This window comes from Xenopus tropicalis, chromosome 6 (genome assembly GCF_000004195.4).
Source record: "Xenopus tropicalis strain Nigerian chromosome 6, UCB_Xtro_10.0, whole genome shotgun sequence".
Lineage (NCBI taxonomy): Eukaryota > Metazoa > Chordata > Amphibia > Anura > Pipidae > Xenopus > Xenopus tropicalis.
Genome location: NC_030682.2, coordinates 112,844,388 through 112,862,172, shown reverse-complemented (window position 1 = coordinate 112,862,172; position 17,785 = coordinate 112,844,388). Strand labels below are relative to the sequence as shown.

The 17,785-nt window shown below is 42.2% G+C and overlaps 1 protein-coding gene across 2 annotated transcripts in view; it reads right to left on the bottom strand.

The window, feature by feature from the left end:
* mapre2 (microtubule associated protein RP/EB family member 2) overlaps nt 1-8,423 on the bottom strand; it is a 74,900-nt gene extending 66,477 nt beyond the window's left edge. The window contains exon 1 of one of the 2 annotated variants that reach the window (XM_012964294.2): nt 8,194-8,423. The gene's annotated coding sequence lies outside the window, so the exon portion shown is untranslated. The remainder of the gene's footprint in view (nt 1-8,193) is intronic. The other variant, XM_012964295.3, reaches the window with a different exon arrangement.
* Between the last annotated feature and the right edge of the window lie 9,362 nt (nt 8,424-17,785).

Sequence of the window (17,785 nt, the reverse complement as noted above, 5' to 3'; positions counted from 1 at the left end):
AAAGTATTCTGGTCAGTGCAGTTTTCTTTTGATATGAGCACTGGCACAGGTGAGTGATAATAATCACTGTGGGATACCTAACATTTGGCATCCCAGTGATTTAAAATTTTCTCTTTCTCCTGCTTCTTCTTTCTGTGTTACCCCATGGCTGATGCATTGAGCAGTAGAGTTCTTTGTTGAAGTTCGGCTTTTCACCCTAATGCACATGCACACCCGCTTGAAGAAAAAAGCAGGAAGAGGGTCACTCTGTGATGTTCACTGAAAAGAAGCCCAAGCCAGTGCAGTTTTCTGCTAATAGGAGCACCAGCCCGGGGTCTGAGGTAAGTGAATACGATAAGGGTTGGACTGGGCCAAGATTGACAAGGGACACCGGCAAAAAACCTGGTGGGCCCTTGTGGCCCAGATCTGCTCTCTGTATTACTTGTGCTTCAAATAGAAATAAAGGGATGTGATGTGCGTGTGCGCATGAGCTCAGGGGGGGGGTGTTCTGGCCGCAATTGTAAGGAACAAAGTACGCAACTGGGGGAGCTATCAGTTTTGTTAATCTTTTGGGGTAAAAATCTTTCTTAGCATGATATAAATGTTGACCATCAAACCAAATATTGCAGAAAATATCTGTGAACATTCTCACAATATTAATATCTACCAAATTTGCTGTTCATTGTTGCTTCCCAGCTAACCTGATCCAGGCTTGGCTGTTTCGTAGAAAGCAACAGTCAAATATTACTCAATCTCCATGTGCACACTTATGTTTTCCAAAAACACTACTGCAAAAGGTTCCACCAGTGGGTCAATAAAGAACCAAGGATACTAAATGTGTTATCAAATTGTGATAACTTTCTTTACTATATTGTCTACCACTAGATACTTTTTTCTCTTCTGTTTTGGAGAGAATCTATAAAAATAAACGTGTGAAATAAAATTCCAATTGTAAAATGTAAAATTTCCAGGCCACGTGATTCCTCAGCATGACAGAAAATGGTGGCTAACTTTTAAAAGTATTGTGTAAGTACAGAGTTATATTTGCATATTGGCTAAAGGTACCATCACTGCTAAATTTAGTCACAGAGGTCACATTTTATCCTGAGCTATATATATATATAGCTGTACAGTGTAAAACAGGATACCGTGCCAGCCCCATTAGAGTGGCACTCATATTAGGCAACGTGACAAGGAGGAAACAAGGTAACACAGCAGTGACCTGCAAGCTACAAGCTTTTGAAATGGGTTTCTACATAGTTGCTGGAAATGTGTTAATGCACAAAATAAACCACACTCTGCAAAAGGATGGTTTTCATTGGATAAATAACTTTTTTTCAACTCTCACATGACTGGAATACAAAATTCCATTAAAAATAATACATTTCACAACTAGCAAATTAAGAAAATATATTGGAATATATATTGAACCTAAGAGCCACACTTTGAATCACATGTAAATGTTTCTTTAAAAGAGCTACAAATGCTCCTCAAGTGCTGCCCTAGGAAACCAAGAAGGAAAGGAGGCTGTAAATAAAGCTTTATACCTTTTACCCAATAAGAGCCAGGCCAAGACCATTGGGCTGTGGCTGCACTGGGCTAGCAGTGGATTCTGTGGACTGCAGTTCAGCAACACCTAAAGCACTTCAACGTCCACACGAAAAAATTATACATCCACAGCACACAGTTTAAGGGCTAGTTTAAACGTAGAAATTAGTTTAAAAATACAGGTGCCTGTCTGGAAAAAGCAATACAGGTTCCCCCACATAAAAACTGCTCACCGCTCATATCCTCTGGTCCAGGTGCAACCTGCCCCGGACCCTGCACTCAGGTGAAAAAACTCACGGCCAGGGAGAACCCACTTCCAAAAAAGAAAGCATTATGCTTACCAAATGGTCCTATTGACCAGGGTGCTCCCGCCCCGAGTTCGTAGCCAGGGAACAAATCTCGTCACAAAACTTCACACATTGGCAGTGCACTCCGGGTCAGCATAAAAAGCAGCAACAGTTGGTATTAATATGATCAACCTTTATTTGCACATTTAAAAAACACAGCTTGAGGTTCAAACATCCAACTCCAAAATGACTGAAGTTATTAAAAGTTCATAAACCATATCAAGAAATTCCTCTAATACTGGTATGCAGCACTGACTGCTTTGTTTTAATATTGCAGTGCTGTAAGTCAGCCTAGACTGCAATTAGCATTCAGGTTTGCCAAATTACAAATATGTCAGTTATGTAAAATACCTCATTTACTTAGGCCCACAAAGGACTTATTGCTTGACTAATAGCTTAAACATGCACTGTTTGCCCTTTAATTATACTACTGACATGAAACTTAGTTGGCTCTACGTTGTACATTCCCTCAATGTCAAGGGAAGGAGTATGAAAAGCTTCCTGCAGCTGGCCCAGTTACCAGGCTCCACCACAATAGAATACACAGGCCACACCAGTTAGGCACATGCAACCAAACACAGACAAAACTAACAGATCCACACTGCTGCCGCATAGTAAAGCACCCAGTAGTATCAGCCACATACTACTGTGCATTATGACATATGTAGAACTGTAGCAATAATTCAGTTCTTTTTCTAAAATAGCAAAGAGAGCAACACTGCACACCTCTAGATCTTATAGTATAGAGCAGATATAACAAACTAGAAGTGTCACTGTATGTGTGGCCAGTATCTACTAAAGCATAACAAGCAGACACAATTCTATCACAAAGAATTAATCTGTTTCCACTTCTGCAGGAAGCACACATAGATTCTGCTAAATTTACTGTACGTAAAACCTTGTGGTACTGAAGGTTTCCCAGGGAAACATCAAATGACAAAGAATTATCAGATTTATAAAAATAATATGCTAGTAACACCATAGTGAATCTTCCCCGTCATGGCATTCTTGTTTTTTTACACAGAAACAGATTCCTGCACAACCACTGCCTTCATCCTATTTTCCTAATTATATAAAAATATATATTTATAAATGGATGATTGTACAGGTATGGGACACGTTATCCAGAATGCTTGGGACCTGGGTTTTTCCGCATAAGGGGTCTTTCCATAATATGGATCTCCTATCTTCAGCCTGCTACAAAAATATATAAACAGTAATTAAGCCCAATAGGATTGTTTTGGCTCCAATAAGGATTAATTATATCTTGGTTGGAATCAAGTACTGTGTATGGCGCATAATTTCGGCAAGCTGAAAAACGCGTGGTGAGAACACATGCCATACACTCCTACCTGTGCCTGCACCCAAATGAATTGAATACGCTTGGGTGCAGGCACAAGTAGCCGATATCTGCATAAAAACGCAGGAAAATGCAAAGTCTTGCATTTATTCGTATGCAGGTACATGTAGGAGCGTATGGCTTGTGTTTTTGGCAAGCGTTTTTCGGCCTGCTGAAAATATACGCCATACACAACGTGTGGCATTAGCCTTAGACCTGAGAAATGGAACTTTCATTTGAAGCAGCTTAGGTGTTTCTTCACAGTCAGAGCAGTGAGGTTGTGGAGTACTCTGCTGGATGACGTTGGGATTCTATCAATGTCCAATAAGAATGGCTTGGAAGAATTCTTGAACAAGAATAATATCAAAGGCTATTGTTATCTGAAGATCTACAGCTAGTTAGTATTAATTAGTTGTTTAGTTTAGTTAATTATTTAGTTTAGTTATAAGTTAGCTACTTAATATATTGGTATATGTAGTTTATATATGTGAGTGTATAGATAAAAAATGGCTGTTGAACCCAGTGCCCATCCCAGGCAACATAGGGACCTAAACGTGTTTATGGTACAGAAATAGTCCTAATAAAAATAACTGTTTTTTCATTTCAGGCCTACAATAATGTATGTTTGGAGCTGTTGATGTCTGAACACACGCATTAGTCAGCATGGGTAAGTTAAAAGAAAATATAATATTAAGCAACTTTCCAATATACAATAATTACTTTTTTTCAATGATTTCAATTGAAAGCAGTACCTGTCCATTTCTGCTCTGGTCCTCAAAACCGTGTATCAGATGCCAAACTCCAGTTTGCACAATGCCTAGCATGCTTCTTCACAGGTCTATTAATCAGCTGACTTCTGCTACATTGTTTCAATAAATATATAATGCATATAATGCGCTGCTGTTTCGTAAAGGAACAGTAACACCAAAAATGAAAAAAGTATTTAAAATATAATGAACTGTTGCCCCTCACTGGTAAAAGTTTTTTTTGTTTGCTTTAGAAAGACTTCTATAGTTTGTATAAACAAAGTTGCTTTGTAGCCACTGGGGCTGCCATTTAAGTTGGAAAAAAGGCACAGGCTAGAATACAATGGCTAGCAACACAGCTGCACAGCTATGTAACCTGTGTCTTTTCTACTTTTTTCAATTTAAATAGCTGCCCCCATGAATACACAGCAGCTTTGTTTATATAAACTACAGTAAGCTTTTTGAGATCAGTGACACACGGGGAGATTAGTCGCCGTGCGACAAATCTTCGTTGTCGCGGGCGACTAACCTCCCCACAATGCCAAATTGCGGCGCCGCGTATGCCATCCCACCGGCGATTTACATTCTAGCAGGTGGGATGGCATATGCGGCGGCACGATTTGATTAAGTCACCGAAGTTGCCTTGAGAGGAAACTTTGGCGACTTCGGCAAATTGTGGCGCAACGTATGCCAGTGGGATGGCATTGCAAGGAGATTAGTTGCCCGTGACAACTGAGATTTGTCCTGGCGCGGCCCTGAAGCAAACACATATCTTTTAAAAGTGCCGGACAATAGTACATAATATAATTATTTTGATACACTTTGATATTTTGCTGTTACTGTTTCTCTAAGATATGAGAACATTCTTTCCAGAGTCAGACAATAGCAACTTTGGGTAACTGGAGTCGGAGGTACCACAAACTGAGGAGTCTGAGTTGAAGATCTATGTAACAACGCCACAGTTCTTATTCTTTCTATGGAAGTATAGCCCTGAAACTACTACCACTTACATTCTATAGCAGGGGTCCCCAGCCTTCTTCTATTCAGGCTAACTTCTATTATGGAATTCAAAGATCTTGTCCTTATAGCAGGGATCCCAGCCTTTCTTACTCATGAGCCACAGTCAAATGTAAAAACACTTGGGGAACAAAACAAGCATCATAAAAGTTCACAGAGGTGCCAAATAAGGGCTATTGGCTATTAGACAGCCTCTATGCACACTATCAGCTTACAGGAGGGTTTATGTGGTAGGAAATCTTGTTTTTATTCAACCAAAACTTGCCACCAAGTTAGGCATTAAAAAATAACTACCTGGTTTGGGGGCACTGGGAGCAACATCCAAGGGGTTGGTGAGCAACATGTTGGCCCTGAGCCACTGGTTGGAGATAACTGTTCTATAGAATCAATAATGATCCAACAAATTTTCTTTAAAACCAGGTTATTTATTTTTATTGGGGTTTAATGAATAAGTAATCAATCGTATCAACCCCAAGAACTGGATAATATATAGTTCATTATGACTTTTCAATAAATTGTTCTGTTGGGAGTAAGGAGGGAAATGCTTGTCCTCAATACCTTAACAAAATATGCTGCAGTGTGAGTCCAGGTACTGTCATTTAGAAGCTCAATCATTCTGGCCAATGCACTTGTGCTAATGACTGTTGTTCAGACAAGGTTATATAATAAAACATGATCACTTTAGTGATTCCTGTTTTAGAATGCAAAATCTACCAATTTTCATAATGTCCAAAGTGGCCAGTAGGACGGATCCCAGTGTGTGCAGTGGTTGCCCATTTGTACACCAACAAGGCATAAAAATGAATGACATGAGATGAGAAAGCGAATCCACAATTTGAAAAGTCAGGGCCCTTGATATGTGTCTTGGTTCATTTTAAGAGTAGCATGTTTTGACAAAAACATTTTGAAAAGTGTATATTTTTGCCTTTTTTATCTTTTCTTACAAGGACACATTAGGCTTTCTAGTGAGTAGTCAAGATCCTGAGTAGATATAAATGGCATTGGGGTAACATGGGTGCTGGAGATTGTGAGATCCCCTATTGAAACTGTAGGGACTCAAGTGGCAGCTGTACGTTAATGATATAAAAGCTCTTCAGATTGAAGCGTTTTCCTAATTGGCATCTCCTGCCAGGTTATAGGCCTCAAGTGCAGATTTACCACATAGCTGTCTGAAGCTAATGGCAAATGCCCACCTCCTTTATGAACAGTCTTCCTTTGCAAGTAGAGTGTGTATTGGACCCATAAAGGTACTATTTATTTTACTTCATTCTATAATAAATGTATTTGTTCTCATTGCCCCCCCCTTCAGGTCCCAGGGTGCTGATGTGGCAGCAAAGATTTGTAGCTTTGCCCTATATCTGTTTTTCAAAATTCTGAAAACTGCACCTCAGCTCTACAACGGCTGCCCTCAAAACATGGCTGCATTCTTCATCATTTATTAACCTAAAGGAGGATGTAAATGCTGAATGCTTTACGGCTTTATACAGTAATGTAATGTAAGACCTAAACTGAACAAAAAAGGTTCACGTCACAGTAGTACAGGCAAATAGATAATTTACATTTACAAATTCTTATTTACAGTTTATAAATAACGTGCCATTTGCCCGTGTTGTAGTCAAGTTCTGCCAAAGATATAAAGGGGCATATTTATCAAATGGTTAAAAAACCATAGGGTTGAACTCTTTTACCCCTTGATAAATATGCCAATAAAAATATTTTACAAGTGAATAGAGAGCTGTAAAATTTCCCTCAGGGAAAGAGCGGTGAGCTTTATTTTCACACCCCTTGCACAAGCCTCCTTTTTACTTTTACTACTCATTTCACATGGGAAATGGAAACACAACTTCCTGTTTTACAAAATAACCCCTACAAACATGCCGTCAGTAGCACAGTAATGCTTCTCAGCACCAGATATATGTTGCATATAATAAAAAAGCATGTCTCATTCTGTAGCAAATGCCTTCCCCCACTCTGCTCAAAATCAATCCCTAAATGTGCCTAATCATTGATTCAGCGCATCCATTTGCAGTGCAGGAAAACTGGCAGCTGGGGAATAGATACAACAATCTCAGGGGGGGGGGAGGCCCAAAGAGCACTTCAATAACCCTAATTATCTAACAACAAAATAGGAACTGTGCTTGTGGGGTATGGGAATCACTAATGGGGGAAAGCCAGGAGGTTAACCAGCTGCCTCCCTCTATTAAGAATTTACAGCATGACAGGGAATTATTTTCATGAGATTTATAGGACAGAAATGAGATCTTATATGGGATTTGTAATCCCTAAGAAGGAAATATCACTTGCATTTTAGCAAGGGATATGCAATAGCCATTAATTATGGGGAATATCCTAGGGACATTCAATATAGCAGCAAACAGGTTGACAAAAGCCAGTGGTGCAGCTGTGACACTTCCTGGTCATGTGCACAGGGAGGCAGTGCCAGATCTGCCCACGTACCGTGTCTCCGCTGTCCCACCAGATAGCAGGACGGATCCCCTTGTGTACTCACACATGAACATCCTGGAGTCGAAGGAGCCTGCGTGAGTGGCAAATACACTGGGGAAGGAGTGGGCACACACGCCTGATGAGCTGAACCAAGCCTGCATTAAATAAAGGGCAGCAACAGAATACTATCCATCACTTTTAGATTGTAAGCTCCAATAAGCCTTGCCCACTTTCCCTCCCATGCCCTGTATAGGTCAGTATTTATAAGTAACATATATATATCTGATCATTAGCAAGACTGACACTGCCATGCCAGTGGTGCAGCTTTAGCACTGCTTTACTAACAGCTGGAGGGCTGCAGGCTGCCGGCCCCTGGGCAGGAGACAAGCTGTAACTAATCACACAATGGACACCCATAAGGAACAGCAAGGCAGTCCCTTGGCTCAGTATCATGTGCATAACGCTACTATTTCATCTAGTCAGAGCCAAGAATGACAGGGCCCAATAAAGTTCTACCCATGGTGCTGAACAGTTCTGTTTGCTGCCCGGTACCAGCCCATTCTACATGAAATTGACAAAACGCAAAGCAATAGTCTAAAAAGAAACTCAGCTGCTTTCTTGTAATGTCTCCCATAATAACTACAAGTTCCACTTCATGCAAACATACTAGTGAGGCGCCCAGTAAGGAGTGGCACCGAGACACCGTAAGGGAATGGCAGCTGGTGCGGGCTGGCACACGGCTTACTCGCTGCTTACAATGCACTTTACTCACCTGCTGCAAGTGCGGCCCCCAGACTGCGACTCACCCTGAAACCTGGCGACACCCACACAGACGCTGCTAACTCACTGTGACAGCTCTGCCCAGCGGCAGCTTCTCCCCTGACACCAACTCAATGACAGCTCCTACACGCCGGCACCTCTCCAGCTTTGTTGTTCCAGCCCCTAGTCTCTCCCACTTTCTTGCCACACACCCGTCTCCGCCGGCCACGTCACATGACCCCACGAAATCACACCCACTTTGGAGAAAAAAATGCAGAGGCCCGGGATATGCCGCTAGGGAAGGCGTGGTCTGTGCGAGGTTTGTGGGCGTGGATTTAAGTAGCAAAAAATGTTTGGAGAGAGGGGTTAGCGATGTGGGGAAGCTGCCCGGGGCGCTGAGGACAATGGGGTGTGCTGCGTTAGAGTGACATTATTCTGCTAGATATGTTATGGGTAAATGCAGGAGAGAGGCGGGCTGGGAAGGATGAGAGAATAAAAGTAGTGTATGCGGGTGAGATTTCATCAGTAGCTTCTAATAAAACGTATATAAACGTCTTAGGGTTTCTTTAGAGGCGAACAAAAATGAAGTGTTTTAAAAATAGCCCATAACATTGTTTATGCTTTATTTATATTGGGTTGTAATAGTCTGTAGCACTTTCATTGAGAGTCTCTGGCCAGTGGAGCTTGCACTCTAAGGAAATCCCAGGGAAGCGTACATTAGTTAGTATAGATAGTTCTATGCACCAGGCCAGTTTACTGCCCAGAGAAACTGATATTAAAGGAGAATTAAAGCCAAATAAACCGGGGTCCCATTCAGTAACCTGGGGTCTGTGGCACTAAATGAGTATAGTGGTGTCTGCACTAAGAAAATGCCCCTGAGGCATAAAGCAGGGCTGGGGCAGGTTGTGTGGCTGCTCACCTCTATGTGGGGCCTGGTGGTGGGGGGAGGCTGGCAGCTAGTTGGTGACCAGGCTAGGAATCTGTGAAATCTGGCAAATGCCAGAAGGACTACTGTAAGATGCCATAAGACAGTCACTATTTTGTGGTGTCTTTGTACTTGAGGGCCTATTTTGGATCCCAGTCAGGACGCTTGGAGAACGGCAGGTGGGTAGTTCTGGGAACAGTACAGCCTGGACAACCTGGATGAAGTGTCTAGTTCTACCATTAAAATCAGTAGTGTGAGCCTGGTGCCCCAGGGTAACAATAACTCTGCAGAATGTACCCCAGATCAGTAGTATGAGCCTGGTGTCCCAGGGTAACAATAACTCTGCAGAATGTACCCCAGATCAGTATGTGAGCCTGGTGTCCCAGGGTAACAATAACTCTGCAGAATGTACCCCGGATCAGTAGTGTGAGCCTGGTGTCCCAGGGTAACAATAACTCTGCAGAATGTACCCCAGATCAGTAGTGTGAGCCTGGTGTCCCAGGGTAACAATAACTCTGCAGAATGTACCCCAGGTCAGTAGTGTGAGCCTGGTGTCCCAGGGTAACAATAACTCTGCAGAATGTACCCCAGATCAGTAGTGTGAGCCTGGTGTCCCAGGGTAACAATAACTCTGCAGAATGTACCCCAGATCAGTAGTATGAGCCTGGTGTCCCAGGGTAACAATAACTCTGCAGAATGTACCCCAGATCAGTAGTGTGAGCCTGGTGTCCCAGGGTAACAATAACTCTGCAGAATGTACCCCAGATCAGTAGTATGAGCCTGGTGTCCCAGGGTAACAATAACTCTGCAGAATGTACCCCAGATCAGTAGTATGAGCCTGGTGTCCCAGGGTAACAATAACTCTGCAGAATGTACCCCAGATCAGTAGTATGAGCCTGGTGTCCCAGGGTAACAATAACTCTGCAGAATGTACCCCAGATCAGTAGTGTGAGCCTGGTGTCCCAGGGTAACAATAACTCTGCAGAATGTACCCCAGATCAGTAGTGTGAGCCTGGTGTCCCAGGGTAACAATAACTCTGCAGAATGTACCCCAGATTAGTAGTGTGAGCCTGGTGTCCCAGGGTAACAATAACTCTGCAGTACTAGTGGTTGTATTTATAGTTTATGTATGAGAGTGTATAGATTGGTAGGTGTGGGTTGTGGGTGCTGGGTTTACTTGGATGGGTTGAACTTGATGGACACTGGTCTTTTTTCAACCCTATGTAACTATGTAACTATGAATGTACCCCAGATCAGTAGTTTGAACCCAGGGTCCCAGGGTAACAATAACTCTGCAGAATGTACCCCAGATCAGTAGTTTGAACCCAGGGTAACAATAACTCTGTAGAATGTACCCCAGATCAGTAGTGTGAGCCTGGTGTCCCAGGGTAACAATTACTCTGCAGAATGTACCCCAGATTAGTAGCGTGAGCCTGGTGTCCCAGGGTAACAATTACTCTGCAGAATGTACCCCAGATCAGTAGTTTGAGCCCAGGGTCCCAGGGTAACAATTACTCTGCAGAATGTACCCCAGATTAGTAGTGTGAGCCTGGTGTCCCAGGGTAACAATTACTCTGCAGAATGTACCCCAAATCAGTAGTTTGAGCCCAGGGTCCCAGGGTAACAATTACTCTGCAGAATGTACCCCAGATCAGTAGTGTGAGCCTGGTGTCCCAGGGTAACAATTACTCTGCAGAATGTACCCCAAATCAGTAGCTTGAGCCCAGGGTAACAATTACTCTGCAGAATGTACCTTAGATTAGTAGTGTGAGCCTGGTGTCCCAGGGTAACAATTACTCTGCAGAATGTACCCCAGATCAGTAGTGTGAGCTTGGTGTCCAAGGGTAATAATTACTCTGCAGAATGTACCCCAAATCAGTAGCTTGAGCCCAGGGTCCCAGGGTAACAATTACTCTGCAGAATGTACCCCAGATCAGTAGTGTGAGCCTGGTGCCCCAGGGTAACAATCTTTAGAATGTACCCCTGATCAGTAGTTTGAGCCTGGTGTCCCAGGGTAACAATTACTCTGCAGAATGTACCCCTGATCAGTAGTGGGAGCCCAGTGTCTCAGGGTAACAATTACTCTACAGAACATACTCCAGCACAGGATTGTTGACCTGGTGTCAAAGGGTAAAATTACTGTCATAGGTGGGTGTCCCAAAGACTGGCATCCCCCACTAAATTTGGGTATAAAAATATAACATTGAATATAAAGCCTGACAATTAGGCTGCTGGTTGTTGGTGTCAGTGATTTAAGCCCTATATAACCACTATAAATTTTAGGTTTTGGGGGGGAGGGATAGAAAAGTTGCAAGGCTTATTACAACATATATACTGTACATAGAACAATGTACCCTCTATTGCAAAAAATAAAGATATTTCATAACCGTATAACAGATTGAGGCCACAAGGGTATGTCCTTTTTCCAGATCAGGGAACTCCAAGGTTACTTTTAATATACTCATATTATACAACAGAAAGTAATTATAACTGATGAGTCACAATGACATAATTTAAAGGATATTCATGGCTCTTGACTATTAAATTAGTAAACAGTTTTGAATTAGTAAACATAATAACAGTTAACTACCAGAATATCATGTGTGGGTAGTGCCATTCCATACTGGGGAACATTTTAAAGAACTGGTGTAATTCTGCGGTTACTCATTCTCAAAAACTGTTGAAAACATAGACAGAAAAATAGAGCAAGAGTGTGTTTGTTGCTTGGAAGAGATGTAAGAATCAAGGAAAAAATAAAACTGAAATAAATGAAGGGACTATAATAAAACAAGTATGAATAGGCTAATCAAAGAACTAATAAACAATATAAACGGAAAGAATGTGGAGCTTCAGGAAGAAAAAATTAGGGGGGGAGGAGTAGAGAAGCAAACAAAGCGGCTTCAAGAGTCAAATAACCAGGCTCAAAGCACCTTTCATGGGGGAGGGAAAGCACTGGCTTCTGTCTGAATGACACTGACAAGCCCCTAATTGTGACAATGCCACCATTGTTCCTTGGCCTGAACTTGAATCAGCTGGAGACTTATATTTCTAGTAAGATGTAACTTTAATTTTTGGAGCAAACCAGACAAACCATATACTTTCTGCTTCCAGTTGGACTATTACAGTTATTCCATAATCATGCCCTATCAATACCAAGGGTGTTCTTGGGGTCCTTGCTTTTCGCTGCCCCTGGTAACTAGTGTGCTGCTGCTGCCTGAGGCAAGCTTTTCCACTCACCTCAGATGTTGGCTGGGCAGGCCTATCCGAGGGTCCCATACACAGCCAATAAGCTGCCAACTCTGTCCGTTGGTAGTTTTTATTTGCCCATGTATGGGCACCTTTAGGGAGAAACTTCAGGTCCTGAAGGGAATCTGTGCACTAACATGCATAGCAATAGAGCAAGAAGCCATGGGAGGATAACAATCTGCTGAGGCCAAAGGGCAAATGAAACCCAAGCAGCCAGATGAGGACTGCATCAAAGTAATGATGCTGTCTGTCCTTGACAAACCTGTCCAATAGATATCTGAGCAATTTTCTGCAAGACACCGGTCCACCCATTTTTTGGTCCTACCCCTGCATTACTACTGTCCCCCTTTGCCTAGACAATGTATTACAGCTCTTTCTCAAAATAACTGAATATTCTAAAGCTGCATGTAAAGAGTCAGTAACTTGATTATTTCAGGGGCAGTATTTTTATTTTATTATATTTAAGAAGCATTTGCAGTAGATTTTAAAAAGCATCGCCGGTGGGATGGCATATGCCTCGCAAGGATACTTAGGGCGACTTTGGGAAATCGAAGTGACGCGTATACCATCCCACTGGCAATTTACATGCTTGCTGGTGGGATGGCATATTGGGTAGATTTGTTGCAGTAGTGAAGATTTATCGTGGGCGACTAATCTTCCCTTGTGCCACTGCCCTAAAGGACCATTAATAGCATTGAGTTACATTTTTAAATTACGTGTAAAGGTTATATCTGTTTATCTTGTACCTGCAAAACAAAAACATATATTTTAAATGAGAGAGATATACATCCTTTAGGGTGATGGCCATGGAGATTTGTTGCCCATGGTTAAAGGAGAAAGAAAGGTAAAAACTAAGTAAGCTTTATCAAAAAGGTCTGATACAGCCATAAGCACTCACAGAAACGCTGCACTGACTTCTCTGTAAAAAGATTAGTTGTGTCTGCAATTCCTGTGCCAGAGACACGCAGCTTTCTGTTCTCTGCTGTCTTCTGCTCCACCCTCCCTCAAGAATGCTAAGAACTCACTTCCCCCCCTTAGCAATGTGGATCTGAGCCAATCAGCAGGAAGCCGACTGATACTCTAACTAACTGAGCATGTTTACTTGGTCTGCATGTCTGTGCAGGGGTGAGGCATTATGGGAACTTTCATTACACAGCTCAGCATTTTTTCTTCCTGTTTGGCTTCAGATCTTCTGAACAGGTGAAATATGGGGAGACTTAAGGGCACTATTGAGATAACTGAAGGTATGCCTGAGATTAACTCTTTACTAGCCTTTCCTTCTCCTTTAAGGGTCGGTGACAGATGGGGAGATTAGTCGCCCAACAAATCTTTGTTGCTGCGGGCGACTAATCTCCCTGCAATGCCATCCCACCGATAAGAATGGTTATTGCTGGTGGGATGGCATACATGTTGCTTCGGTTTTCCGAAGTTGCTTCTTGATGAAACTTTGGGTGACTTCAGAAAACCGAAGCAACAACTATGCCTTCCCACCGCTGATTCACATTCTTCCTGGCGGGAAGGCATTTCAGGGACATTAGTCGTGGGCCACGTTGCCTAGGGTGCCCGGCTTACTTGGCCCATCGCTGAACCTCTGGCTTTTATCCTGAAAACAGTTTAGCCATGCTGTTGGGGACATTAGTATTTCTATACCCCTGACTGCATCTAGTTTGTAAGATCAGGGAAATCACAAACATTGGCTGAGTAAGAAGCTGAAGGCCAAGGGGTGTAACTTCAGAGAAAGCAGGGCTGGACTGGGCTGGCAGGGCACGGGGAAATAACCTGGTGGGCCCCACTGACCCAGACCCTATCCTTGCTGTTGCTCCCCCGCTGTTGATCTCCCTCCCCTGATCATGCTGAAGATAAGTATAATGTATGCACACTTAGGGAGGCGAAGGGGGTCGGCCAGGCGGCAGGGGCCCTGCTGTAGCTGGGGCCATGGTGGGGGCCCCGGGGGTGTTCAGTCCCAGAGCATCCCAGTCCTACCCTGCCTATGACTGCTGTTGGTGTGGGGCCCAGGAGGTCTAGGGGGCCAAGCAGGGCAGCAGTTTCAGTATAATGTATACTAATGTCAATCCCAAAAATTTAGGGGGCCATAAATTGATTTCACTTAGAGGCCCAGTAGCTTAAAGTTAACTTAAAAAGTTAATTAATTAAATACTAAATCTAAACAAAATGACACCAGAAAAATAAAAGCACGGTTTGAGAAACTGGCACTTTCCTTACTGTCTGGTGGATGTTTTCTCATTTATTACAAGCACGGTTCCTTGTAAGCAAGTAAATGTATTCAAAGAATATCACAGATTTTTATGCATCCTCCTTGTTTTGCTGTTTTTATCTTCCAGACGTGAAGGACCAGGTCAGCTCCCACAACTGCCTGTTCTGCCTTCTACTCCTCAGCGTTGCCTAGCAACCACCTGCCTGACGCTGCCTCCTCATTTGCATGCTCTTTTTGAAAACACAATGGGACCAGCGCTGTTTTGGTTTGTTTAATTAGTGTATTATTTGCTTTGAATATCAGACATTACAAGCACTGGCTGTCTTTAACATCCTATCAAGTAAATTGTTCAGCGTTCATCTTTTTTACACTGCAGTAACAGCAGTGGAACTTGGAGGTGACTCCATTCATATGCTGCTATTTTTATTTCCCAGAGAAAACCCTGTGTTGTGTCATATATAATAACAACTGCACCCAGCTCCACCAGTTACACCCATGTCATTATGGGCACCACAGGAGAAGGCATGAGAACTTACCCGCTGCCTGGTTCCTACTCATGTCAGACATTGTAGCTGATCCAGTTCTGAATAAGATTTCACACTGCAATAAGTTACACTGTACCATCTTTGCAGGGAAAATCTGCTTTCCAAATGTACTCTGTAAGCCTATTAGTAAAGCCGTGGAAAGTTTAATGAATGGCAATTCTGCTGTTTCTTTCAAGATATGAACCTGAAGCAAAAGGGTCCCGCACCAATATCTACTGGTAGTTTAGGGCCCCACAAAAAGTTTGTAAAGATGTCCTGTTTGCAACATGTACTGAAATAATGTTATGATCCAATTTGTTCTCTACACTCCTGGGCCCTAGAATTGTCGCAGAGTTTGGTTCCCCTGTGGTTACATACCCTGTGCAAACATGTAACATGTACAGGCTTGACATGGGATTCAAAATAGGCCCTGGCATTTCAAGTACACGGAGGCCCAAAGATCCCCCCAGCCCTAAATAGTGACTGTCTATGGCATCTTACAGCAGCCAGAATGCACCGATTGCTAGTCATATACATGATACATTCAAATCATTCAAATCTTAGCTTTGTGTAATTTATAAATGTCTTGAAAAAGGCTCTAGATAAGAGCTGGTACAAATGTGTCCAGTGTTAAAGACAAGTTTCAGAGTATTTAAAGTGTCCTGAGGGTAATAGTAGTTCTAGAAAAGCTAAGGCTGCTGGCACAGGAGTTTCATTGCCAAATAACAGCAGAGATGAAACACAGATGCTCTCTTTGTACAGTATGCAAATGCATTTTATACAGTGCAGTACTAGACTAATGAAATATTCTCATTCATTTTACTGCTGTTACAGTATCAGACATATTATTAACCTTCATTCGGTGCAAATACAAAGTTACTACAAGATGGGTACCGTGCAACAAATATGCCAGAAGCACCATGTTTATTGCACTTTAACTGTGGGCTACTCTTTATGGTACAAGATTAGAATATAGACTTGGCCAGTCTCTAACTGTGTTGCTGCCGGCATGCATTCAGCGGCGTGGCATTCAGAGGGGGCAGGTGGTGGGTGGCATGTAGGGTAAGGGCCAGGGAACGTTAAGGGTAATGAAGTTCAGGAAAGCTTGTACTTTGCCTATGGAAGATGTTAGCACATTGCTACTTTGCACCTTGCATCATTGTGCTTTGCACAAAGCTCTGGATCTGTCATGATACATTGGATTTGAGATTTTTTTTCACGTAAAACATAAATGATCTGGACTAAGACCCATATAATTGAGACACATTTGTGTGAGATGCTATGCATAATGTGGCATTATATAAGAACATCATTGCTACCAGTTACAGAGGGTAGGTAGAAATGGGTGGGGTCATCCCACTCATCAGCATCTAATAGTAGTAAGTATATAGGCAGTTTATTATGGCAGCTTGCAAAGGAATTGCCTCTTTGTATATTGTGAATAAATATGAGACATTAGTACTTTTTTGTTTGGTGCCTTTAAAGCCCCTTCAACTTCAAAGAGGAAGACCTCTGGGGTAGTAAAAAACTGACTGGCAGCAGTGTGTCCAAGCTAAAGATATCTGTATTGCATGTTTCTGATGCCAGGACAGCAACAAATCTAAATCCTTGGTTATAGTACAGTTGGCCAATATGTTTGTATATTTGTGTCTTGCCCAGAGTAATGGGTCAGGCACATTTGGGAAGTGACAAAGTTGCACCATTGGGGCGTATTAAATTGTATAGAGCAACATATTTGACCAAATTGAGGTCAGCATCTGCAATGAGCAGAAGAGAAAAAGACTAAATTAAACCTTGAATAGAGTAAATCCAAATGATATATAGTGGAATTCACAAGGGATACTAGAATCACTTCTGTAATTATGCCAGAGAGTATGCACCATCCTATTGATCTCAGGGGATATCATAGGCGGGCCTAAAAATAGATTTAAACTCAAATCTGGCAAAGAAACAGAGACAAGCAAAAGGAAAACTGTATTAATACAAACACAATGACCACAAAGCTCCCAAGATTTGATGCCAATCTGTGTTTAAACTGTAGTTTTCCTTTGCTGATGGGCAAAGCTTAGTGTGACCTACTTAAAATGGCACTGTATAGCCAGGCTGACTCAACATGTTACAGCTAATTTGAAGAGAGTTATATAATACCTCTCCTAGTGTTCCTCATGAACGTCATACATTGTATTATAGCTGCTCCCAATAAATGCACACTTTCTGATACTGATCATTTCTGATCTGAGATTTTGAATGAAAGACTGAAATATGAAGACCAGGGAGCCAAAGTGGAAAGATAAGTAAAGTGGCCATAACAATAAAATTGTGGCCTCATGGAGCAATAGTTTCTCTTGGCTGCTGGGGTCAGTGACTTCTATTTGAGAGCTGGAAAAGGCAGAAGAGGAAGGCAAATAATTCAGAAACTATAAAAAATAAAGACCAATTGAAAAAGAATAAGTCATTCTATAGCATACTAAATGCTTTTTCAAAATGCATCAGTTAATAGAGCTCCTCCAGCAGAATCCTGCATTGAAATCCATTTTTCAAAAATGCAAACAGATTGTATATTCTTTTCATTAAAAAGTTTGTTTTTACACCAACTACTTCCGACATGCTCTGTATAAACAACCCCCTCCCATTCCATCTTTTTTTGTGTCTATTTTAGCTTACAATAAAGTAGAAGTCAGTTATGCTGGTGGTT